Source organism: Pinus tabuliformis, chromosome 1_1 (genome assembly GCF_031772625.1).
Source record: "Pinus tabuliformis cultivar Carrire ecotype Pingquan chromosome 1_1, CPIR1, whole genome shotgun sequence".
Taxonomy (NCBI): Eukaryota; Viridiplantae; Streptophyta; class Pinopsida; order Pinales; family Pinaceae; genus Pinus; species Pinus tabuliformis.
This window is the reverse complement of record NC_142297.1, coordinates 214,852,911-214,880,149: the sequence shown is the minus strand read 5'-3', so window position 1 is coordinate 214,880,149 and position 27,239 is coordinate 214,852,911.

Below are 27,239 nucleotides of genomic sequence, written 5' to 3'. Positions count from 1 at the left end.
GCAAGGGTGTTTAACTAAATGGGAAATTATTTTGGTTACTTTTCCTCTAGGTAACACTTGGTTTCTATTGTGAGAGATGTGGATTTAGTGGAAGCTCGTATGTTGTTCGATTTCAATTCGTGTTTGGTGATATATTCCATCATTGGTAGCCTGAATTCACCTTTTCATTTAGCAACTTCAAAAGGAACAAAGGTAAATGCTAATTCACTACACTAGTCTTTTAGTGGAAATTTTGTATGATCGAAATCCCAGAAGCACACTATATGCTTTGAAATTTTCTTTCTGGGCACTCTATCTTTCAAAATGCAATTTTGTTTTATTTATTCTTAGAATAAGAATGTTATAAGCAATATGAAGAATTATTAAATTATTTATGGATACTTGTGTGAATTTTGTGCTTTGTAGGAAGTTTTCTATTACACACACAATGTGTCATGGAAAAACCTACTTACATATTACATCATCAACAAAATTTAATAAAAGAGCATTGCAAATTTTGTTGTTTCCTTAAGGCTATTTCAATGGAACACATCAACAAAAACCAAAATTTACACCTTCAACTACTAAAGCACTCATTTGGAAAAAATTAGGGACATTAAATAGTTTCTTACAAAATTGTAGGTTGGAATCCACTAATTGTAATAAATCTCATTGCATTTTTAATTTCTCTTCACATAACCTTATGATTGGTTATGGAGCTTGCCTCCATTCGTTCCATTATAATCATCCATTTTTCAACTAGTCACTTTGATTTGCATATTTTATTGTCACTTGCAATCAATATCCATTATAGCCCATTGATTCTGGAATGTCTGTGAAAGGGTATTCCAATCATTACTATGGAAGTCTTCCCTCAACCCTGGAGAATTGGATTACCTTCATTCCTCGTCTCATAGGCGAGAGAAACAACACCCTTCTACTGATATATTTACCCTAAAACTTGAATTTAACATCAGTCTCATATCTTTATAAAGCAAGCCATATGTTGTCGCTTTTAATGACACCTGCAGCATGAGTGCTTCAGGGGACATATAAAGCTTCCTAGAGACAACCTCTGGGTTGATTGTAGACTAGTTCCTAGGACATCTTAAATAGAGGAGTGCATGGAAGATTTTCAATGGGGGCTTCCGGTTGCACTCCAATTGTCACAAATTTTAAAAGGATAAAAGGGGGCTTAGTTCAATCGACCTTCATGAAGGTAAACTGGTGAACTCAAGCCAACACAAGGATTTGAATGCTTAGGGGGTAAATCAAGCCAACCTCAAAGAGAAATGCCTTGGTCTGGTGGCTGACACACAAAAATAGGCAACTTTATATTGAAGTTGTAGTAAAATGAAGAGGAGGAAAGAAATGAGGGAACTCGATGCATAGGGCTGCCAATAGAATTCTAAGAAAAAATGTTCCAACATAAAGATGGAAGAGGGAAGAGATGAAATGGTAGAGACAGTGGAGCACTATTCAAGGCTTTCAGACCATATACCTCATGGGCACATTTGTCACTAAAAGCATAAGCAAATTTGTGAACATTACAGGTACTTAAGTAAATCAGTAGCTAAAACAGGCGATGTCGTTGCTTAGTAACAAATATACAATCATGAACACAAGTGGAACCCACAATGGAGTGCTAACTAAGGTTTCATTCCAGATATATCATTGGTACCTTTATCACCAAAAAACATGAGTAAATATGGGCTCACATAGGTACTGCGGGTTAATCAAATAACACAAGTAAATCTGTCTTGTATACAAGTACTGCAGGTTACAGACTAATATAAGTAACTCTGTCTTAAACAAAGGGATTTTTCACTATTTAGCAGCTTAGATAAATCCATGAACCAGGGAGAAACCAATAGTTCCATTACACTATTTCAGGGAAGGAAAAACATACATGAAATGAGATTTACAGAGGGGAAAACATATTGCGCATTGCCATGATTGGAATCACTAGACTAGTTTCATTAATATTCAAAAGGAGTCTCATTCACCATTCCATTTACATTCAACAATCTATAGCTCAAGTCCCTCATGAACAAGTATTTAAAACCAAAATGGAACCATAGAATTTGGACCACTATGGGTGCAGAATTATAACAACAGTGGTCCAAATTCTATGGTTCCATTTTTGGTTCTGAATGCTTGTTCATGAGGGACTTGAGTGATACACACCTTGAATGAAATGGACTGGTTATTGGGACCCTTCAAGTATTAATGAAACTATTCCGGTGATTCCAAGAAGATCAATGCACCATAGGTTTTCCCCTCTGTAAATTTCATTTCATATACATTTTTCCTTCCCTGAAATAGTGTAATGAAATTGTCGGTTTCTCCCTAATTCATGGATTTATCCAGGATGCTAAATAGTGAACAATCCCTGTGTTTAACACAAAATTACTTTTTTTAGTCTGTAACCAGCAGTACCTGTGTACAAGACAAATTTACTTGTGTTATTTGATTAACCAGTAGTACCTATGTGAGCCTAGATTTACTCATGTTGTTTGGTGATAAAAGTACCCATGATATATCTAGCATGAAACCTTAGTTAGCACTTCATTGTGGGTTTCACCCGTATTCATGATTATATATTTGTTACTAAGCAGCGACAACACCTGTGTTAGCTACATATTTACTTAAGTACCTGTAACGCGCACAGATTTGCTTATCATTTTAGTGAAAAATGTGCCCATGAGGTATATGGTCTGAAAGCCTTGAATAACGCTCCACTATGCTAGAACATTATTGCTTAGAATTCTATTGGCAGCCCTATACATCGATTTCCCTCCTTTCTTTCCTCCTCTTCACTTTACTACAAATTCAATATAAAGCTACCTATTGTTGTGTGTCGGGCACCAGAACTATGTAGAATTTTCTCTACAAATTAGCTAGCTCACTGATATCATGTAGAAATTTCGCCTGGAGATCCAACTGATATATGCAATGTACTAAAGCATAATACTAGATCTACATCTACCATAAACTTAGCGGAAGCTTAATTAAACATGAACAACATCAAGCATGAATAGATATAACTGATAATGAGAAGTAATCAGCCATAACACAGAAGATATAACCTGGAAAAGCACCAGCCTAAAACCCCATCTCTGTATTATCAATCAAGTGGAAATCCTCAACAACATACAAAAATAATCATCTCAAAAGCTATCCTGCTGCCTTATGTACTCTGATGATCTAGATCATAGACTACCTAGGCCTCAATATTTAGGCCACAAGTCCTCCAATCCCCTATTTCCTTGCACAATTTTGATTGGGGTCCAATTACATAACATGTGTGAATTGGCCCATGTCATACCTGCTGTCACCTCAGGTCCAACTACGTAGTACTAGAAGGAATAATATTCCTTCCTCATGCAAGGAATATTCACTAGGAATATCCTAGCAACTGATAGTACACTGTTCCTCATCTGATCTCAATTGGGTTGTTAGTGTCAGTCTTTCCAACCTTCCTCCAGTGATCAAACATGCTCTTACAAAGTGATTTTAAGGTGTCAAGGTCAAATTTTATCATTTCAGTGAGTCTTTAAGTAAAATTTGGTCACTAGGCATTAGGTATAGAGTTTGCTTTCAATCCTTTCAAAGTTGTCCAAATGTCGGTCTATGTCACTATTCAGATGAGTCTACCATCATTCATAGGGTTTTCATCATCATGTCAGGTTCCAATGGGTCATTTTACACCTTGTTCATGCTTCAATTGCGCCTAGGTAAGGTCATTTCCCTCTCCTAGGGTTTTGAAGGCAATTTCTCTTGGACGGTCAAATCATCAGCAAAACTTGTATCCTGATGTTCATCCACCTTCCCCTATCCTTAATGTACCTTATTAAACACTTCCCATCACTGAGATTCCCCAAATTCCTCATTTTCGCACAAACCCTAGTTTCTTGCTACAACTTGACAATTTTCAAGGCTAGGCCTGTGTTTTTCCCTTTTTCACCCCTTCCCCTCACTCAATTTCTGAGATTACACTTTCCCCTACTTCCTAACATCCCTACCTACTTCCAAAAATTTCCTCAAGAATTTAGAAGCTCCCTATCCCCTTCATTTCGCTTCATTTCAACAAATCTCTTGTTCCACACATCGGGGTAGGTTTTACTCAAATGATGTTTCTGAGCAAGGAAAGATGAATTTGGAAAAACTGAGAGAGGTTTTTGTCCAAAATAGGCCAAGGAAGAAAAAAATCCTTCACTTTTTACACAGGTGTCATGGTTTTAGAGAAATGTCAAAAATACAATTGCCTCGAGAGAATTGATGCACCTCTGAAGTGACCTTGGGAAAATCAAGTTTTCTCCTAGCTTGGTTGGCCAAATGACTTGCTTGATGAGTCAAATGATAACTAGACACAAATATATTTCAAATGAGCTATCATGAGCTCAATTTTGAGTTGAGGAAGGCATTCAAAAGTTGACTGCAACAACACTCTACCTTGAGGCAGCCTCATTTGGCACATTTTGACCAGTCTTGGGAGATTTGATTTTTGATAGGGAAAATGAACTCCAAATTAAAAAGTTCTAGTTGGGTTGGAACGTAGACTCAAATACCTTTCCAACAAGCTATCCTTCACCCAATTTGGACACCGGGAAGGCCTCCAAACGTCGCCTGGAAAAAGGCACGGCACACTGGGAAGGCACGACGCATTGGGCAGTAATTTCTAGTGTAAATTTACACTGCCGCGGCGCACTGGGAGGGCGCGGCACACTGGGCTAAAAATCTTGATTTCTCTCAAAAACTCCCTCAAATTTCCAAAATCACTCAACTCTTCTAGTGTGCAATTAATTTAAGCCCTCTTCCTTGCCAGTGAAGGAGTTTTTCATGCAATTTATGGTGGTTGTGTAAAAGAAAATTCAAACCCTAATACCTTGCAATTTGTGCTCACAAACAAGTGCTTAGGGTTTGTAGTTGGTGTTTTGTTTCCAAATGCCATTCCCTCAATTCCACACTCTTTTTTTCCCACATTCATTTTCTAGTTTCATCCCCATATCCCTAACTCCCATATCCCTAAATTCACTAACCCTATATTCCTAAACTCCCACTATCCCAAACCCTAGTTGTTATCCCTAAAGCTCCCTCATTCACTCCTAAGCCCCTTTTTCCTATCCCTAAGTCACATCATTCCCTATCATTCCTATTTCCCCATCTCATTTGTAAAATCCCAAGTTACTCAAACATTCAATGGTTGTCCCCTCCTCCAAAGTTTGTCAAATCGTCAAAGGGCAAACTACCACTTGGCAAGACTTCATTGTTCCCACTGTCCCATTTTTGCCACAGTCCCTCATTTCCCTTTGGCACACATTTGGCATTGAAAAAAGACACTAAGTTCTCATTTCTCATTCTCAACAAACAAAACATACACTTGGCATAGACTTTCAACACCGTGGAGGTGGGCACCGATACATTATATGACCAAGACAATGACTTTACAACTGAAACTCCATGCACCAGGAGGGCACTAAAATACCATAAAAGGGAGGATAGACTATGAATCTTGGCCAAAGCCTCTTTGGATAAGCATGATGCTTTATGAGGCACCTTTAGTCCAAATTTCAAGAAATTTGGAGCAATTTTTGCATTTTGGAAATTTTTTGCACAAAAAACAGGGTTTTTCTCCCTGTGTGTTGTGCCACATGGCACGCGCTTTTTCTAGGGAGCTAAAAATTGCAAAAAGTTTAAATTTTTGGATTTGGAATGAAAAATCATGACTTCTGGTGCATGGCCAAGAAGTTTGGGCAAGTTTTGAGTTCTTAGGAGGTCAAAAACACTCAAAAAATGACCTCACTGCCCCTATTTTGACACACAAGAAGGAGTCCTGGGAGATTGCCGTTTTGGAGAGGCAAATGACATCCAAATTCAGAAAATTCACTTGGGTTGGAAATTAGACAGGTAGGGCTTTCCAAAAAGCACATGTGGGCTCAATTTGGACTTCAGGAAGTGCCTCAAAGTCAGCTCCAAAGTGGCGCAACACATACAAATTTTGGCACGACACATAGAGAATTTTGGCTTGTTTTTCACTGTTCAGCTCACCGATTTGCCCAGATTTGACCAGTTTTGCTTCTTGAAGTTATTCTTGACTTTTCATAATTTAATTTGACAACCATGATGTAATATTGGCACATTTTTACTTTTTCTAGAAGATTCATTCACCAAAAGGTGAAATGTGAGTGAATGAATCAGTTTCCTAGCATATAGGGGTAAGTTGTTTGACTACCTAGTTTTTAGTTCCTTGTTTAGAATTGGTTCAAACAACTCCTAGAATGATGAGCTCAACCCCTAGAGGCAAGGGAATGGGTTGGGCTAGTCTATATCATGTAATTCCTAAGTCATTTTCAGGGTTGGACACTTGGCATATCATTGTACATTCTATCTCTGCATTTTTGGCTAAGGAAAGACCAGGGTTTTGCAGCACTATTTGGGATCCATGTGGCTTTATGTTTTTGATGGTGTGCTTCTCTAAGTAATTGTAAGTTCATTAGTGTTATGTGTATCATTTTCTTGTCTTTTCTTCTGAATTTGAACAAATGAGTGATTAAGGTGGAATCCATTAACTGTTATGCTCTGCCTTTGAATTTGTTTAAATTTCCATGTTTTCATTTGTTTAAGGAGAATTCTTGAGACTCTCTTGCTCTCCTTAGCTCCTCACCAGTCTAATCTATTCATTCACTCAATTTAAAGCATCAAAACGATTGCCTTCCTTGCCCCAATCAGAACTCTGCAGAAACTGTGCCTCATCCCCAAGCCCAATTTGCCTTTCCTTGTTTCCAACACAAAACCCCCAAAAAACTCAAAACAAACCCTTGTACTTCATACCTAGCCTAAAATTAGCTTTTATTACAGTCATCTCGAGCCCCATAGATTATCTTTTGCCGAGATTGACCCGGAGAGAGCCCTCTCCTGTCCTCGTAGGGCTAGCTACGAGGCTGAGCGTGGTTTGATGTGGACCTGCAACCTTGTATTTTTAGCCTGAGGCAAATCTAGGCTCTAACATGGGTCTCTTTCTGAACTGACATGCATCAGTTATCCATGAGAGAATACTCAGTTATCTGAAAATAACAGTTGTCACATGCATGCAAGCATCAACAAACTGTATCTTATTAATTTAACAACTTGTTAAATTAATCTAACTGAACTTGACTAAGTTAAACTAAGTCAACTAAGCCTCTCAATATAGAACTCATCCTTACTTCCTGAATCAGTGAAGCAAATTAAGGAAACATTCCCCAACCAGTGGAGAAATTATTCCATGCTCTCACAAAGACTTCAAGTTTGATTTTACTTAACTAACTAACTCATGGAGAATTAATTAATTAATATTCAAACTGCTGGTAAGACCAAATTCAAATTTTACTTCCTATTTTAGACCAGGGACTGTCTAAAAATAGGAATCCAACTTGAACTGCTAAAAATAGAACTTCTATTTTTAGCACTTCCATTTTTCATTCCCTGTTGCCCAATCCAGCACTGATGCCCAAACTGCTATTTTTAGCAGTGCTATTTTTAGCACTTCTATTTTTAGCAATTTCTTGTTGCCAATTTTCAACACTCCCTCTCAACAAGAAAGGCTTCCTCTCAAACCCGATCCTGTACCTTTGGAATGTTCTGCATGCAACACATCTACCAAGTGTGGTTGCTCCAGCAACTCTCAAAACAAAAAAAACTCCCAACTGACCTCTTTGTTGGGCTAGAAACATACTCTAATGTTGAAGCTCTACCTGTTGCTAACAAGTGCTCCCTCTCTGACCTCTGCGCTACTCCAACATCTCCATGCATCTTGCATTGTTGCACCCTTCTCTGTGCTACCCTTCACTATGCAACACACTTGTACCTCTCGCATTGCTACAGCCTGCATGCTCTGCACTGTCCTGGGATTCCCTGCACTATAGCTGTCTCTGCCACTCCATCCGCATCTTTCTCTACCCAATCAGTCAGTTCCTGCTACACCACATCAGGGCTCCCATAGCAAAGTCAAATCAAAGAGGTTGGGTACCTCAAGGATCCTGCCCCTCCTCCTTGGGACGATCACTCTACATCACCCCACCTCCTACCTGGAGGTATGGCTACATGTGATCCCTCTGCCCACATAGCTCAAAGTTTCCCCCTAATGGAGGTCTCTACATGAGTAGATGTATCTACTTGATCTCCACTCAACTTCCCCTGTTGTAGCTGCTCCACAACCTCCTGAAGCTGCTGCACCAATCGTGACTCCTCCACAATCATCTGAGACTTCTTCTAGCATTGCATGTTGAGAGGTAATTTACTCTCCTTCTCAACCACCAAGTCTCCATCAATTGCCTTGCTGCTCAAGCCTTTGAATTCATCTTGAACCTCAAGAGAATATAGGTTCTTGACCCATGAACCGATCTGCTTCACCTGTCTAGTGATGATGTGTCTAAGGAAAACCTTTCCCTTACTGAAGACTACATCATAGCCTCTATCTTCTATCATCACGATCGACACCAAGTTTCTCTTCAGTCCTAGTACATACTTGACATCGGTCAAGGTAAGGTGAGCTCCATGCTCCCTCTGAAAAATAACTGTGCCTCCACTTGAGACACTATACTTTTCATCATTACCCATCGCTATGAGTATCTGGAGATCTTTCTCCAACAAAGTACTAAACAAACTCTTGTCTCCAGTTATGTGGAACGAAGCTCCACTGTTAAGAAACCAACCCCTTCCCACCATGGATGAAACCATGCATGCAAAGAGTGTGAAATCCAACTCGAACTGTGAAGCAAGTGCCTCACCTTCAGATCCTTCCCCAGATCCCTTCTTGGATTTCCTCTGTGGACAAATTGTAACAAAATGGCCCACCCCATGACAACAAAAGCATCGCACTTTCGATTTGTTAACCTTATTCCCACCATGGGAAGAACTAGATTCGGAAAGAGAAACCTTCTCCTTCCCCTTCTTCACCTTACTCACTAAGGCACAGTTCTCTTCATCCTCCATGGATGAAGAACTGTCTCTAGTGCTCCGTTTGATCTCCTCCTGCATCAAATCCGACCAGAGTCGTTCCCTATCTGGCAGTTTCTCCCTTCCATTAACCAAGTCCTGGTAGCTGTGCCAACTCTTAGGAAGGCGAAGGAGTGCTAGACTCACCATGTCATCATCAGATGTCACGACCCCTACGCTTGTAAGCTCATCCCTACATGAGGTGAGCTTGTTCAGATACATAGAGATCGTGTAGCCCTTTTCACACTTGATCTTTCAAAGTTTGTCCTTTAGTTCCAGCTTCCTCTGATCACTGTTGTTCTAATAAAGATCTTTCAATGTTTTCCACATCGAAAACGGAGTCTCCTTCCCATGGAGGCTCGAGAGAATGTGATCTCGAACTCCCTCTAAGAGGATTCTCCTAGCTCTAGCCACACACTTCTTCCATTACACCAGTTGAGTAGCATCAGTCGGCTTCTGGACTTCTTGATCAATGAAGCCCTTAAGGCCATTATCTTCCAATATTGCCTCCATGTGATCCTTCCAAGCTATGTAGTTTGAGCTGCCATCAAGAGCATACTCAAGCCTCAAACCACATAACGCCATCAATGAAATAGATGTGATAAGAGCTTGAGATCTATATCCCGAATAATAAACTTCGAATTTCTCTTGCTTGTATATTGTTCTTCCTTGATCACCTGTGCTCTGATACCATGTAGAATTTTCTCTACAAATCAGCTAGCTCACTAATATCATATAGAAATTTCACCTGCAGATCCAACTGATATATGCAATGTACTAAAGCATAATACTAGATCTACATCTACCATAAACTTAGCAAAAACTTAATTGAACATGAGAAACATCAAGCATGAATAGTTATAAATGAGAATGAGAAGTAATCAACCATAACATAGAAGATATAACTGGGGGAAAGCACTAGCCTAAAACCCCATCTCTGTATTATCAATCAAGTCGAAACCCTCAACAACATACAAAAAGAATTAGCTCAAAAGCTACCCTGCTCCCTCTATACTCTGATGATGTAGATCATAGACTACCTAGGCCTCAATATATAGGCCACAAGTCCTCCAATCCCTTATTTCCTTGTGCAATTTTGATTGGGGTCCAATTACGTAACATGTGTGAATTGGCCCTGTTAGCGCTGTTATACAAAAGGATAAAAATGGATCCAAAAACACTCCCAAAGTCTGCAAATTTGCCTAAAATCATGCCAAGGGATCCATGCATGCTGTTGAAATCTCCAATTTTGGTCAAAGGTCATCCACCGATCGAAATAGTTGCAAGAGGAGAGCCCTTGGAGGGTCAACAATGCACTATCAGGAGGTGGAAACACTACAAAACCATGAAAAAACCCTCAGGCGTAGGCTTAAATGATGGTGGCACAACAACCGTTAGATCTAGCCGGTCAACGGTCCAGATCTAATCGGCGGATCGCAATCGCACATTTACCCTGCTGCCTCCTATCGCCCCTTGTCTTCCGCCACTGCGATATTGCGATGCGATCTGATCGCTATCGCAAATCGCACCCATGTGTGTTAAGGCTCTGCCCTTTGTCTTCCGCCGATGCGATATCACGATCGCTCCTCCGCCGTCCGATCAGTCCCGACGATCCAACGGCCCACGTTTGTTTGTACCCGCTTCTGAATTACCGATGCGATGTTCATCAGCGATCGCAAGTCGCAGGGTCAGGGCTTGATGTTAATGTAGACCACTCCATTTCCTTCGATGCGATATTAGGTGCCAGACCCGATATGACTCACCATTCCTTTGTATAAAGTCTCATGTTCGCTTTTCCGCCTCTGCTAGTGTATTTGCCTATACTCAGTCTTCTTGCCTTCGTGATCCCGCCGAGTCATATCCTCCATCTATTTGCGCGATCCAATGGCTAATGACTTTTCCCCGTCCTTACTCATGCCTTCACCATACTTTTCGCGTCCATAGCCAGTCCCGTGCATCCCAAGGAAGAAGGTGGCCAGTATTCAACACTCTGTGCAATTAATCTTCAACCACCACATTTAACAAGAAGAATGGCTGAGAAGGAAAAGGACATGCCTCGAGCCAGCCACACCATTTATCGATTATGGAGATTGTTTCATATTACACTCTACCGGCTCAAGAAGGACAACAGAACATCCGAGAGGGTCAAATTCATTTGCAGACACAGTCAGATTGTAGCAGAGACCCATATTAGATAATTAAAGTGGTAGGTGGTCCATTATGACCCCTCCACGCATAGCCTAGCAGAGATTTTTGTAAACTGATTCTATATACTCAGAAAAATGATGTAATTAGTTTGATGAGTGTGAGGTGAGTGTTAGTGTGTTGTAAAGCTTCAACTTCTGGAGACTGTAACTACTTTGAGACCTACAGCTTCTGGTCTTCATTTCCAACTAATACAAGCTTCTTTTGCTGTCATTTGCTCACTTTTCACTTCTTCTTGTTCCAGGTTGTGCCTATCTTGCATTAATTCATGAGCTATGAATGTTTAGCATCAGAGGGGCTGTCATCCCACCTCTGTGTTAGAATTTAGTTGTTCATTGAAATTTCTTGCAGGTTTCTGTTGTTTAAATGCATAGAGAGTTGTCATCCTGTCTGTGTATTAGATAATAGTTTTACAGACCTCCTTTCTGGTTGCAGCCGGCCATCACAGGGTCCTGTGTATCTGCTGGTGCAGTCAGTCTTCTCCATCATCACATTTTGTTTAAACTGTGAGTAATTGGTGGTTAAAAGCCTTGTAGTTTGGGGTGTTCACCCATGTCTGGGGTCCATCATAGTAAGAGTGTTTATCTGGCTTGAATATACATCATTTCTTTCATTCATCCATCACTTTATCCAACATTTTGTTGAATTTATAATGTTCCTGAGCATCAGTGATATACAACCTAGGTGAGTTTCTTGGGGTATAACGTTATTTGGCGCCATTGCTGGGGAAAGGAGAATCGAAGCTCAGCTTCCCTGGGAGAATGACACAGCTTCAAGCTTTGATGACAGACAAGGTTTGAACATAGTATTTTGGTTGTAATCATCTGTCTAGAAACTCCATTGGTGGAAGGCCATCTTTTGGCGACTCCACATTGAAGTTCTGGCTCAGTTTATGAGACACACTCGACGAAATCCTCAAAAATCTCCTGCTGAACCAGTGCCTGAACCTGAGAAGACTGTTAAATTGAAGAAAGCTTCACAGAGAGGGGCATCAGGATCAGGTAAGTCTAAGAAGTCTAATTCATCTCTGAAAGATAAATTCATAGCTGAAGAATTACAGTTTGAAGACTTAGAGCCCAGCATTGTTAATCAGGAAATTCCTTCAGAGATTAATTCAGCCCCTTGTACAGTTAGTTCCCCTCTGAATCTTAGTCCAAAGAAAGCTTCCCATTCAATTCAAAACATCCATTTATCATTGCCATCCATCACATTACTTCCTACTCCTTCATCTGTTAGTATTCTTCCAAATATTCCAAATATGGCAGGACAGCAAGCACCTACTAGAATAGAGAGAATTGTTGCTGCTAGATATGGGCCTTTAGTCTTACCTGTCCCTCTAAATCCTATGCCTATGGGAGAATATTAGAAATATATGCCTAAATTTACTGGTACAGAGGGAGTAACAAAAAAAGAACACCTTGAAGCTTTTTACAGTTATGCTGATAATCTAGATATAAGTGAAAATGATGTGTGGATGAGAGTTTTTGTCTAGAGCCTTGATGGAGAGGCTAGGAAGTTGTTGTTTCCTTCCGTTCTTCTTCCTCTATCTTTTTCTGCTCTCGTTCTTCCCGTAAAAGTGAATTTAGAGGATTACCCCATAGATCTATTATAGATATAGAAGCATTAGATGATGCATTTTTGAAGCAATGGGGAGATAAAAAAGACTTGCTATATTACCATACAGAGTTTGGTAACCTGAAGAGGGAAAATGGGGAATCTTTGCCTGATTTTAATAAAAAATTAAATTGAATGTATAGTAAGATACCAGCTGAGGTAAAGCCTACTCCTACCTCTACCAAACTCACTTATTGCAATGCTTTTGACCCCGATTTCTGCCTGTTATTGAGAGAAAGGAGATGTGATACACTGACAAACATGCAAGATGCGGCATTAGAAGTAGAATCTAATATCATGGCAGTAGAAAAACTAAAGAGTCAAGCTGACAAAAGAAGATAGAGAAATCAGGCATCTACTTCTTCTGCATCATCTTCAGAGCCTAAATTAGATAAAATGACTAAGATGATTGAGTCATTGGCAGCTGAAATTTCTAAGCTAAAGGTTGAGTAGAATTCTGGAAAAACAAGGCAGCTAAACACATTTGCTCCAAGAAATCAGAACCCATTTAGAAGAGAAAATGAGCAGTTACAAATAATGCAGAGGGGTGAAGAATCAAAGGAATATCACAAAGTTAATGCTCCTTTTCAGAATGTAGTCATGGAGAAAGAACAATTTGAAGAAGATGAGGATGAAATTCACTGCATGGAGGATAAAGGCAGTGCTGCATTTTTGACATTGGCCGAATACGAAGAATCATTGCTGCAAGAACAAAATAGTCAGGAATGGGACAGAGGAGCTATTCTACAAACCGGTGATCAGCAGAGATATAACCTCAGGTCGAATGCAAAGAATGTCAAAGAAAATCCTGCACAAAGAGCTGTTGTTCAAACAGAACCACAGAATACCAGGCAAAGAAGACCAGTAGCTGATCCTGTCATCCTCAAAGCTCTAGTTCAAGAGGTAAAAAGTTCTGATAAATCACCTTCTCCTTTCAGCTTTGAGTCAGAGGTCCAAAAATTGAAAATATTTGTGCCTTTGGTTGAGTTGATGAAGAGTAAACTATTTAGGAGGCCTATTCTTGAAGCCCTTGAGCTGGAAACCAAACAAACCTCCACTGACTCTGTTAATTTGCAAGACGACAAGCCTACCATTGTGCTCAGCGCCATGATTGAACCTGCTGATAATAATTCTCCATCTTTTTATGTCTCATTGACCATCCATGATAAAATCCTCCATAATTGCGTGCTAGACATAGGGGCCAGCCATAATCTAATGGAGGAGTTGGGCCTTGATATCACTAGACCTTATCATTATTTGTTTCCTTTTGGTTCAAGGAAGGTGAAATGTCTTGGATTTATTAAAGATCTGGCCATTACCTTAGCTTAGCTGCCTATGAAGAGCATGATGATGGATGTTGTGGTAGCAGATGTGCCTCCCAGGTTTGGCATGTTGTTGTCCAGAGGGTGGATTAAGAGAATAGGTGGGACACTCCATAATGATCTATCTTATGCAACTGTCCCAGTTTTTGGAGGTGAAAGCAGGAGATTGTACAGAGAAGCACAACTGGCATATATTATCAGTGATGAGAAGAATCCTACAAATCATCCTATATATGCAGTGGACACTGATTTTGGAGCATGCATTCTCCAAATTGAAGAGTCTCAGAAGGCCGTAATGCAGCTCAGGAAACCAATTGTTTAGGCCCAGAAACAGCAAGAAGGTCAGGTTTGGGAGATGTTCTTTGATGGAGCATGTTCCAAGGAGACTGCAGGAGCAGGAGTGGTGCTAATATCTTCGCAGCAAGAAAGCATTCAGTTGTCTTTTAAGTTGGCCTTCCAAGTGACCAACAATATAGCAGAGTATGAGGCTTTGCTGTTGGGCCTTAATGCGGCAAAAGATAGAGGAATCAAGAGCATAAAGGTGTTTGGAGATGCTGATTTGATAATTCAGCAAGTTAATAAGACCTTTCAGGAAAAGCACCCAAGGCTGAAAGCATACAGAGATGAGGTATGGAGAATCAGACATGCCTTTGATTATTTATGTATTTCATACATCCCTAGAGCCCAAAATCAGCTTGCTGATTCCCTTGCTGTTTCTGCTAGTCTATTTATACCTCCCATACCTCCCAGACTAATTTATGAAGTGGAAATGAAGTATAGACCATCCTTGCCTGACAATGTCCTGCATTGGAAAGTCTTTGAAGATGATGATGAATTGAATAGGTTCCTTCAAGTCATTGATGAATTTTCTGAGATGCAAATTGACCAAGAGAACGATGCCTTGAAAGAAAATCACCAGTCCCAGCTTAGAAATAAAATCGGTAAAAACAACATTGTCCAGCTTCCTAGTAATCATATTCCTAAAGGTCTAATTCCTCTTGAAAGACTGTTTGACCAAAATGATGTGCCTTACAAAGCGGCTCAAAAAGAAGATCAGTCAGTAGTCTGTAAGCATAATATAGGAAGTCCAGGTCAGCCGAAATTTATAAATCTATCTACTCATTTGTCAGCTGATCAACGTGCTGAATACTGCAATTTAATGAGGCAATTTGCTTATGTGTTTGCCTGGGAGTATAGTGATCTGAAAACTTATGATAGGAATATAATTCAACACAAAATCCCTTTGGAAAAGGACATTGTTCCTTTCAAGCAGAAGCTGAGGACAATAAATCCCATGCTTCTTCCACTGATTGAGAAAGAAATTAAAAAGCTGTTGGCTGCCAAAATCATTTTTCCTCTCAGGTATTCAAAATGGGTAGCCAATTTGGTGGTGGTGAGGAAGAAGAGTGGTGAAATTAGACTATGTGTTGATTTCAGAAATCTGAACAAGTGCTCAAAGAAAGACAACTACCCTCTGCCCAAGATGGAGCATTTGTTGCAAAAGGTCTCAGGAGCAAAAGTGATGTCATTTTTAGATGGATTTTCAGGCTTCAATCAGATTGTTGTGCACCCAGATGACCAAGAAAAGACTACATTTACCACTCCGTGGGGCACGTTTATGTATGCTAAAATGCCATTTGGATTGATGAATGCTGGAGCCACTTTTCAGAGAGCTATGGATATAGAATTTGTGGGAGAGAAGGACATATTTGTGCTTATCTACCTTGATGATATAACTGTTTATTCCAGCAACCATCAAAGCCATTTGCAGCATTTGAAAAAAGTTTTCTTGAAGTGCAGGAGGTTTGGAATATCAGTCAATCCAAAAAAATCACAATTTGCTTTACATGAAGGCAAGTTGTTAGGACATGTTGCGTCTGTTGCAAGTGTTCAAATTGACCCAGAAAGAGTCAAAGCAATTCAGGCTTTGACTGTCCCCAGATCAAAGAAAGATATACAGTATTTTCTGGGCAAAATTAATTTTGTTAGGAGGTTTATTCTGAATTTTGCAGATCTGGTAAAGCACGTAACCTCCATGTTGAAGAAAGGAGCAGAGGTAAGATGGACCAAAACAGCAAGAAAATCATTTGATTCCATCAAGAAGGCTATAATGGAAGCTCCCACATTAATAAGTCCTGATTACAGTAAGGAGTTTCATTTGTTTTCATTTGCCTCTGAGGATACCATTGCAGTTGTTTTGTTGCAGCAAGATGAAGAAGGTTTAGAGCATCCGGTGGCATTTTTCAGCAAGAATTTAAGGGATGCTGAACTGAGGTATGATATTACAGAAAAGTAGGCATATTCTCTTATTAGATCCTTAAAGGCTTTCAAAGTTTATATCTTGCATTCAAAAATAATCGCATATGTTCCCTCTGCTGCAATAAAAGATGTCTTAATTCAACCTGATGCTGATGGAAGAAGGGCAAAATGGATTGCTAAAATGATTGAATTTAACATAGAGCTGAAGCCCACCAAGCTGGTTAGAGGTCAGGGGCTTGCCAAGTTATTGGCTGAAGAAAATTGCAGGTCTTTAAATGTTGACTTCCTGTGTATAATTGTAGAAAATGGTCAGGCAGAAAAAGAGGAAAATGTGGCTGAAACAGTAAAGGAACTGTCACTGGCCGAGAATCTAGCTTCATGTAATTGGTATCCTGCAATAACTAAATTCTTGCTAAGGCTAGAAATTCCTTCAGAATTTACTCAAAGTCAAGCAAGAGCTTTAAAACTCAGGGCAGCAAAATATTACATCAATGATAATCTGCTCTACTGGAGGGATCCGTCTGGAATATTCCTGAGGTGTATGGACAAAGTGCAATCAGAAGAAGTTATGCAGAAGTTTCATTCCAGCATGTGTGGAGGGCATCATTACTGGAAGACTATAGCCCATAAAATCCTCAGAGCTGGGTACTATTGGCCACTTTATTTTCTGATTTTTTTTTTTGTTAAATCTTGTGACAGGTGCCAGAGATTTGAAGGAAAACAACAGTTAAAATCCTTTCCCCTAAAACCAATTCAGGCAGAAGGACCTTTTCAGCAGCGGGGTTTGGATTTCATTGGAGAAATAAATCCACATTCCAGTGGCCAGCACAGGTGGATATTAGTTGCCACTGATTATTTTACTAAGTGGATTGAAGCAATCCCTACAAGGAAGGCTGATCATAATGTGGTCATAAAGTTTTTGACAGAAAATATCTTCAGCAGATTTGGTTGTCAACAAACGTTAATTACAGACAATGCAGCAGCCTTCAGGGAAAAATAATTGGTGGAAATGTGTGATTCAATGGGCATTAAATTGGTTCATTCCACCTCATATTACCCTCAAGGCAATGGTCTAGTAGAATCTTCCAACAAGAGTCTAGTAAGGATAATTAAGAAGCAGTTGGAGGATAACATGAAGAATTGGAATTCCAAGCTCAAATATGCACTTTGGGCTGATAGAGTGACCATCAAAAGATCCACAGGGAATTCTCCATTCAAGCTGGTGTATGGCACAGAGGCAGTATTTCCGATTCAACTTACCCTCCCTGTGGAAAATTTTCTTCAAGAAGAGTAGGATGAGGAAGAAGACATGGCGGGAAGGATCACTGATTTGGCAGAGTTACATCAAATTAGAGAACAGCTGGTTGAAAAGGCTGCAGCACGTCAGAAAAAGATCAAGGATGTTTTTGACAGGAAGACAAAAGCAAATAATTTTCCGGATGGAGACTTGGTCCTGAAGTGGGATGCACTGAAGCAAAAGAAAGGCAATCATGGAAAGTTCGATGCTTTCTGGACAAGCCCTTTTATTATTTCACAGATTCAAGGGAACAACACCTTCATACTGAAAAGTATGAGGGGAGAAGCAGTTTTTGACGGCCCAGTTAATGGGTGTTTTCTCAAAATTTATGTGGTTTAGGGTCTTTTGGCCTTAAAAAATTGTAAATATTTTGTTTTATCAGTTGTAGTGTAGGATCAGTCAGACTCCATGCCCAATGGAACACTAGGAATTTTGCTAATTTGTTTTTCGTCAGGAAGGCATTGATCTGCAGGTTCTTGAGACCTCACAGGGAGGGTCTCATCCCCAGAAGGAGCCAGTGTTAGCGCTGCTATACAAAAGGATAAAAATGGATCCAAAAACACTCCCAAAGTCTGCAAATCTGCTTAAAATCATGCCAAGGGATCCATGCATGCTATTGAAATCTCCAATTTTGGTCAAAGGTCATCCACCGATCGAAATAGTTGCAAGAGGAGAGCCCTTGGAGGGTCGACAATGCACTATCAGGAGGCGGAAACACTACAAAACCATGAAAAAACCCACAGGCACAGGCTTAAATGATGGTGGCACAGCAGCCGTTAGATCTGGCCGGTCAATGGTCCAGATCTAATCGGTGGATCACAATCGCACATTTACCCTGCTGCCTCCTATCGCCCCTTGTCTTCCGCCACTGCGATATTGCGATGTGATCTGATCGCTATCGCAAATCGCACCCATGTGTGTTAAGGCTCCGCCCTTTGTCTTCTGCCGATGTGATATCGCGATCGCTCCTCCACCGTCCGATCAATCCCGACGATCCAACGGCCCACGTTTGTTTGCGCCCGCTTCCAAATTACCGATGCGATGTTCATCAGCGATCGCAAGTCGCAGGGTCAGGGCTTGATGTTAATGTAGACCACTCCATTCTGCCAATGCGATATCAGGTGCCAGACCTGATATGACTCACCATTCCTTTGTATAAAGTCTCATGTTCTCTTTTCCGCTTTCGATAGTGTATTTTCCTATACTCAGTCTTCCTTCCTTCGTGCTCCCGCCGAGTTATATCCTCCGTCCATCTGTGCGATCCAACGACTAATGAATTTTCCCCGTCCTTGCTCATGCCTCTGCCATATTTTCCACGTCCATAGCAGTTCCGTGCATCCCAAGGAAGAAGGAGGCCAGTATTCAGCACTCTGCGCAATTAATCTTCAACCACCTCATTTAATAAGCAGAATGGCCGAGAAGGAAAAGGACATGCCTTGAGCTGGCCACAACATTTATCAGTTATGGAGATTGTTTCATATTACACTCTACCGACTCAAGAAGGGTAGTAGAACATCCAAGAGGGTCAAATTCATTTGCAAACACAGTTAGATTGCAGCAGAGACCCATATTAGATAATTAAAGTGGTTGGTGGTCCATTATGACCCCTCCACGCATAGCCTAGCAGAGATTTTTGTAAACTGATTCTATATATACTCAGAAAAATGATGTAATCAGTTTGATGAGTGTGAGGTGAGTGTTAGTGTGTTGTAAAGCTTCAACTTCTGGAGACTGTAACTACTTTGAGACCTGCAGCTTCTGGTCTTCATTTCCAACTAATACAAGCTTCTTTTGCTGTCATTTGCTCACTTTTCACTTCTTCTTGTTCCAGGCTGTGCCTGTCTTGCATTAATTCATGAGCTGTGAATGTTTAGCATCAGAGGGGCTGTCATCCCACCTCTGTGTTAGAATTTAGCTGTTCATTGAAATTGCTTGCAGGTTTCTGTTGTTTAAATGCATAGAGAGTTGTCATCCTGTCTGTGTATTAGATAATAGTTTTACAGACCTCCTTTCTGGTTGCAGCCGGCCATCACAGGGTCCTGTGTATCTGCTGGTGCAGTCAGTCTTCTCCATCATCACATTTTGTTTAAACTGTGAGTAATTGGTGGTTAAAATCCTTGTAGTTTGGGGGTGTTCACCCATGTCTGGGGTCAATCATAGTAGGAGTGGTTATCTGGCTTGAATATACAACATTTCTTTCATTCATCCATCATTTTATCCAACATTTTGTTGAATTTATAATGTTCCCGAGCATCACTGATATACAACCTAGGTGAGTTTCTTGGGGTGATAATAGGCCCAAATCATACTTGCTATCACCTAAGGTCCAAATATGCAATACTAGAAGGAATAATATTCCTTCCTCATGCAAGGAATATTCACTAGGAATATCCTAACAACTGATAGTACATTGTCCCTCATCTGATCTCAACTGGGCCTCTGTCTGAACTAACATGCATCAGTTATCCATGAGAGAATACTCAATTATCTAAAAATAACAGTTTTCACATGCATGAAAGCATCTGTTATAGCTCCAAATCTCACTCTTATGGTTTGTGATGCTGCACTTATGGCCTAGGGCAACCCCTCCTTCCAGACCTGGTCCAAAAATTTAAAAAACAGTGTTTTATTCCCTGTACGCGACTTTGCCCTGTGTTAAACGCGTGTACACGCGGGTCTGTCATACCCAACCCGCGTGTATCTATTAAAACATTTAAAAAAATATAATTTCCTCTTTTTCGGGCGGTGATCGCGGGTTTACCTGCTGGATCACCTGTTAGTGCCCGTGGCCCAACTGTTCCCAACCAACTCCTAACTAAAAAACTACTTTGGAGAGGGTATAAAAAGACATCAAAGGGAAGGCCAAGGGGAGAGAGAAAGGAGAGCAAGATTATTATGCTGAGATTTTTCCCTTAGACCAGGTCTGAAGTCCTTGGTGCATCCTGCACTTCCCCCATTTTGCATAGGAAACCCTTGTTTCCATGTGTATTGGTGATCATTCATCCTTGACATCATCATTGAGTAAGACTTGGAAGGAGCTCTTGCTGGAGGCTGGAGGCTGGAACGAATCCGGGAGGAAGCTTGCTTGGAGCCTGCTGAAGGTGTTCAGGTGATATCTTTCCGATATATGTACTTTATTTGCCTTTATATATAAAGAAACACGTCTTTGTTCCCGAATAATCTTTCTTTATGCTTATGAGATTCTTGTGTTGAATTCTTATGAAAGTAGTTACTTAAAGATTATTTATAACTAACTTTATAGCATAAAGATGATTTATACATAAACTTCTATACATGTACTGTTGATTTCTTTGATTTGTTTGTCTTGCAGGTCAGAGAAAGAAGAAGGGAACTCCAAGAAGGGTTTGCACCCTAACGGTCTTCTCGGACGTAGGACCTTAGGTATGTACCCTAAAACATTAGAATTTGCTTAAAAGTTAAAAAGATGGCTGTGTGTGTGTGTTTCTTTGTATAAGCAATTTTCAGTCTGGTAGAGTCTCAGCCCAAAGGACTCTAGGGGTACTTTCCCTTCAACCAGAATTGGCGACCATACTGGGGACAACATTCTTGTTGTTCCTAGTTTGGGTAGTCCTCAAGCCAATCTAGGCTCAGTGCCTCTGTTTGTTGGTTCTGACTGTTTGATATTTTCTTGAACTCCAAGCTGTTCCAGTTTTTCAGTTTGTGTTTTTTATTTTTCTTGAAACACTTCATATACGCACTTTTTCTGGATTACAGAAGCGTATATACGCAAGTTGCACTACGTAAACCCGCGTATACGCAGGTTTCCTTAGTTACAGTCGCGTGTACACGCATTCTGCAAATAATTGCAGGCGCGTATATCACATAATTTTCAAGATTTATAATTTTTCTTTTGGCTGAATGTCTGTCTGGTGGTTTGGGTCAGTTTAAAGCAGTCAATTCCCAGTGACAGTTCTCTGTTTAACAGGGGGCATCTTGTTTCGAACTCTCTCTAGGAGTGCTAGTCTTGTTTTTCGTTGATTGCAAGCGTCATTGATTTTTGACACACAAGGTTTCTGTTTAAGAATCTTGATTGCTCTGTTTCGGCAGAGTAGGAAGATTGTCTTAAAATCTTTGTGTCCATTTTATTTTCATGACATTTGTGTTTGCTTAACGAAATCATTTTTATGACCATCTGCTCCTTCGTTTCGGGAAAGTTGTTTGTTACCATTTCCTTGAAACTTGTCTTTTGATTTCTTGGACTTTCATTGCTGCTTTTGATTGTCAAAAGCGTTTTCGAACACATTTTATTTTTGTTGAGTTTTCATCATTTGAAAGGTGTCAATTCACAAAAGTGTTTGGTGGCTTGTTTATCAATCATTAGTGTCAGTATTTTTGAGAGCTTTCCTTTGAAAAAGACTTTTTGGTTTGATTGAAAGAAAATCTTTTGAAAGTTTTTGAGTTTCGCTTTCTTAAACTTGTTTTTCATTTGATTTCCTTTTTGCGAAGTGAAAGTGCTTTGTTTTTTATCTTAAAACTTGTTTTTATTGTTTGGACGAAATGATTGGTAACACATCATCTTCTATCTAAGCATTTTAGTGGCAAGACAAAATTTGGTAAAGCAGCAACTTTCCTTCTTTGTTTGCAGAGTAGTCTTAAAATCTTGCATTCACATATAGTTCTTGCATTAGCATAGCTTTGCATCCTCTTTCAGGCATGCATAGTTTTGTTAGCTTTTGTGAGTGTGGAGTTTGAAAAGAAAGCAAAAAACTTTGTTTAATTTGAAGTACATCTGAACCTCATAGAAATTGGTCTTCATTGAAACGAAAAAGTGCATGTGCATGTAGTTAGGATAGTTTCTTTTTGCGTCCTAAAAACACCACAAGTTTCACTTTCGTTACCTTTGACTTAAAGAACAGCCTAATAAAATCAAGCGCTTAATTAAAATCCACTAGAACTTTTTGTTTTAGTTATTACACCAACAAGTTTAGGATTTTAGGGCCTTGGATTAGGCGAGTGGAGAGTTAACTCTCCAAGGCCACACAAAACGTCAAACATAAGAGTCTGATTAAAGAGAGTAAATCCAATAGCGTTAGGGAGACCAGGAAGACTCCGGATCTGGGAGTTAAGCACGAGGGTCTGTGAAGACAGGGAAGAGAGATACCCCCTCTCCTACTTGTCCGAACTTACCTCACGACTGTTCCGCCTGGCTTCTGCGACGAGTTGGTACCCATAGTTGCCTCTCCTAGGGATCTGCATAGGTGGCTGCGGAGGGGAATCCCGTGGCACCTGAGGTCGACGTTGTATCACTCTCGACAGTACTTCTGGAGGGCACCCTTGCGAAGCTTGGGGGCTTGCACCGGCGCAGGCTGTTGTTAGGAGGTCAGCGTAACTTCCTCTGATACCTTCGCTGATAGGACTGGGCCCTCATCATCCCAGACTATCTTCGGAAGGCCCTTTGACTCCACTTTCTTGTATTTTGGTGTCCGGTCCTCACCACCCGGAGCGGAAATACTTGAAAGTTGTTTGACTGGCTGTTTCTTTAGGGACTTTATAGTGAGTGCTCTTTGCTCCTTGTATATAGTTGGCTTTAGGTATTTTTGTCTAGTCACATTTGGACTTTGTGTTCTGAGTGACTGGCTTGCCACTCTACCGATCTTGAAAGGCTTTTGGTTGTTCTTTCAAAAGTTGTGGAGTTGCCTCCTCAAGGGCAAAGGTTTTGATTGCTTATCCATATTCTTTGAAGAGTTATTTCTATATTCCCGCAAGGGAAAGGGTCTTTGGATTACTTAGATATGGCTAATATTCCTGTGGAAACCAACCAAGGTACCCTTCCAAAAGGGGATCCTTGTGCTTTTCCTTTCTTTGGAAACGTTGGTACTCCCTTGATGGCCACTTTGAATATTCCTGGGTTGAATGTTGGACTACCCGTTTGGCTGTGGTCCACTCCGAATATTCCGAATGCTCTTGAAGCTTCTCAGTTGAATGCTTTATTTCAGGGGCATCATATGGGTGCTAATTGTTCATCTTCTCTCAAAGAGAAATCTGCGATTCCTTCTTCTCCCCCTTCTTGTAACAAGAAATCTAAAAAGAGGAGAAAAAGGAAGTCAAAGAAGAAGAATAATTTTAGCACTTCATCTTCAAACTCTGCAAGTCATGTTGGAGATGAGCCTTCAGCCGCTGCAAGTCATGCTGGGGGCACAAGTCTAGTCACTGCAAGTCATACTAGCACTTCATCTTCAACCTCTGCAAGTCATGTTGGAGATGAGCCTTCAGCCGCTGCAAGTCATGCTGGGGGCACAAGTCTAGTCACTGCAAGTCATACTAGCACTTCATCTTCAACCTCTGCAAGTCATGTTGGAGATGAGTCTTCAGTCGCTGCGAGTCATGCTGGGGGCACGAGTCTAGTCAATGCGAGTCATACTAGCAAAGAGTCACCGACCTCTGCAAGTCATGTTCAGGACTCTCCGCAAACCACTGCTAGTCATGTTGGCGGAATGGAGGTTGATAAGAAACCTGGACGTAGAAGTTTTAAACCTAAGTTCCCTTGTAAGATATGCAAGGGAGACCATCTTACTCATTTATGCCCTGGTATTCCAGAGGTTCAAAGGATATGGTCCGAGTCTGAAAGTACTTCTACTCCTACACTTGATATGGTTTCTCATCAATCCCATCAACCATCGGTTGAGAATGTGGTGAAGCCAGTGCAATCGCTGGCCGATTACACTCCTCTTTTGGGGGGTGAAGTGCCTAACAAAAGAGTCTGTTTGATCTCTAGTACAGAGTCTTCTAGTATAGGGGGCATTCCGGTTTCTCCAAGTGTTCCCCCTCCAAGTTCTAAGAGTGTTTCCTTTGATTGGGATAGTCTTGTTGAGCCTCGTCTTCCTTCCGCTGCACCTTTCCAAATAAAGGTCAGAGTTAATTCCACAAATGTCTATCGATGTATGGTGGATGAAGGATCCTCTACAAGTATTATATCCTCTTTGACTTGGAAAGCTTTGGGTTCCCCAAAGTTGTTGACAGCTCAGAGTCAGTTGTTAGCCTATGATAGAAGGCCTGGTGAATCTATGGGTATTCTTCCTCAATTGCCTATCACTTTAGGTGGGAAGACTGTCTTAATCGATATGATGGTGGTTGATAGCCCTTTAGACTTTAATATGCTACTTGGGCGTGATTATGTCTATGCTATGAATGCTGTGGTGTCTTCACTCTTTCGAGTAATGTGCTTTCCTCATAATGGGAATATTGTCACTGTTGATCAGCTTGCATCTGATAATCATCACCCTAATTCGACTTTACTGCAGAATGCCCCTTGGTTTGTTCCAAGTGTTCAAGTAGACTCTACCCCGCCACGGGTCAATTATGTGGCATTTAAGCCTCAATGTTCAATTGCTTCTAAGAAGGATCCTTTGACTTATTATTCTCCTTCTTGGGACTTGGTCCCGAGAGTTGACCGAGAGATTCTTCCTATAGGGACATGGGACCCTTTAATTCCCTCTTTTGATCCTTGTAGTTCTCATGATTTCTCAGATCTTGTTTTGCCTTCACAGGAGGAACTCTTTGAAGCCATGAGTTATGACTACCAAAGGAGTCCTTGGTTTGAACCCTGCAAGGGGTTTGTTCAGCAGAACTATTATGCGTAAGCCGCAAGGCTGCGTGGTTCCCTGTACCATATTGTATATATGAGGTACGCATCTTCAAGTTTTGTATCTTATAACACAAAGATTTTATATGAAGTTTATATGTGGGATGTATTAACTTCGTGTCTAGTGTTCCTATTTATGTTTACAGAACTTGGAAGATTTCTCCTCTGGAAGTTTATGGTTGGTCCGTTCTGACAGGTATTGGTTCTCGAACTTGGCATATAGGTTAGGTTTTTCCGCCTGCATTGTGCATTTATCAGTTTCCTTTTCCATTTTGGCCTTAGGATCGATCCCACCAAGTTATGATGCGGAACCTTCTCATTGCTTAGAAGTGTCATGACTTGTGTGGTAGAGCCTACCTTATCATGGGTGCCCTAGTTAGTACCTTGTTGTCACTTGGCACTCATGCTGATTTTTCATCCATAGGCTCGGGAGTCCTCTGTAGTCCCGCCATGACTTATGCGTTGAAGACTCATTCCTCTTTGCTTCTGCGCTTCGTTCTGGCCTTATACCCTAGAGGCTCCTATGTGTGTCGAGTTGTACTTCTGCATTGCATGTTGACCATTTTCACCTTTTGGCCTAGAGCCGGCTTCACTTGGACTCGTGTTTAAGCCCACTTTTGACCATGACGTCTGCAAAAAATCAACCTTGCATCCCCTTGACCTCTGCAGCTTGACATACCCAGATCCGTGGAAGGAACATACCTCTGAGTGTCACTGACCAGTTTTTCACCTCCCTGCATTGAGCATAGGAACGTTCCTTTCCCAGGAACTAGAGCATCTGTTTCACCGACACTCGTTCTTTCCACTGTACCATAGCATTCTTTTATTCTTTTTCCGGCTTATTAGAAAAAGACAAAAAAATTAAATATTCCAAAAAGAGCGGGAACAGGGACATTATTTCCATTTATTGTTGGCAGCTAGAGTCAGTCGTGTCGCCCTTGAACAAAGCACTCAAAACAAAGTCTCCTCCGCATGGGTGGGATTTAGTTTGACTTAGGTAAGCCATAACCTTGTTATCGAGTCAGTTCTCCCCCGATTGGTTATCTCTTCCAATCATATGGAGGGTTCGTTCGTGCCTCCTGCATGACGAACTTATACAGATTCATTATATGCTGCCACATAGTCACATTGAGTCGTGCTTTTGTTCAAGGGAAGTTAGCCTGAGTCGGCCTTTCTGCGGTGTCTCTTGACTCATTTTTCAGTCGGCCATCCCTGGTTGTCAGTGTCATGTCTATCATCACATCAGTTATATTGGTCCTTCACTCGTGCCGGTTTGAGAAGGTCCCCATTGACTTCTTGCTGGCGGGTCTTGTCCTTATCGACGACGACACATTGCTCTGAGGGCAGACCTAGAGACCGCACCCTGGCCCTATTTTCATTATTGATAGGTCACCTTGTGCTCAGCATCGATCAGTATCATGGGTCTTTGACTGAGTGGTTTCCCTTGTGTTCGACATCAGCATACATTATCACACATTGGGATTCGTGCAGTACCTTGGTTTCCATTTGACCCTATTGGTGGATACCTCGCCTCTGTGTCAGCTTTCATTATTGGTTGGTTCAGAGGGTTTCTGCCGTGCGCTAGCCACATCTTGTGTACGCCGGAAACGTACTTCGGTTGGGTTACTACATCTTTTTCGTCCGATTCCTTCCACATTATTGGCCTACGGGTTACACTCGCGCTAGATTGATGGAGGATGCCTTAATGCCTTCCTTCTAGCGGATCTTTCCCTATCGACTCCGACTCAATGCTCTGGGGCAAAGATCTAGAGTCCATTTGGCAGTACCTTGGGGTTTGCAGTCATTAGTGGCAGATTCCTCGCTATCGACAGTGGGAAACCATCATTGTCTCCTGATTGATAGATTCTTACAGGTGTTCGACTTCAGCTCATCTATTCACACTTGTTAGATTGTACTGGGTACCTTGACGCTCATTATCATTATCGGTGAGTAGTCTCGCGTTTGTTAACGGTATACATCA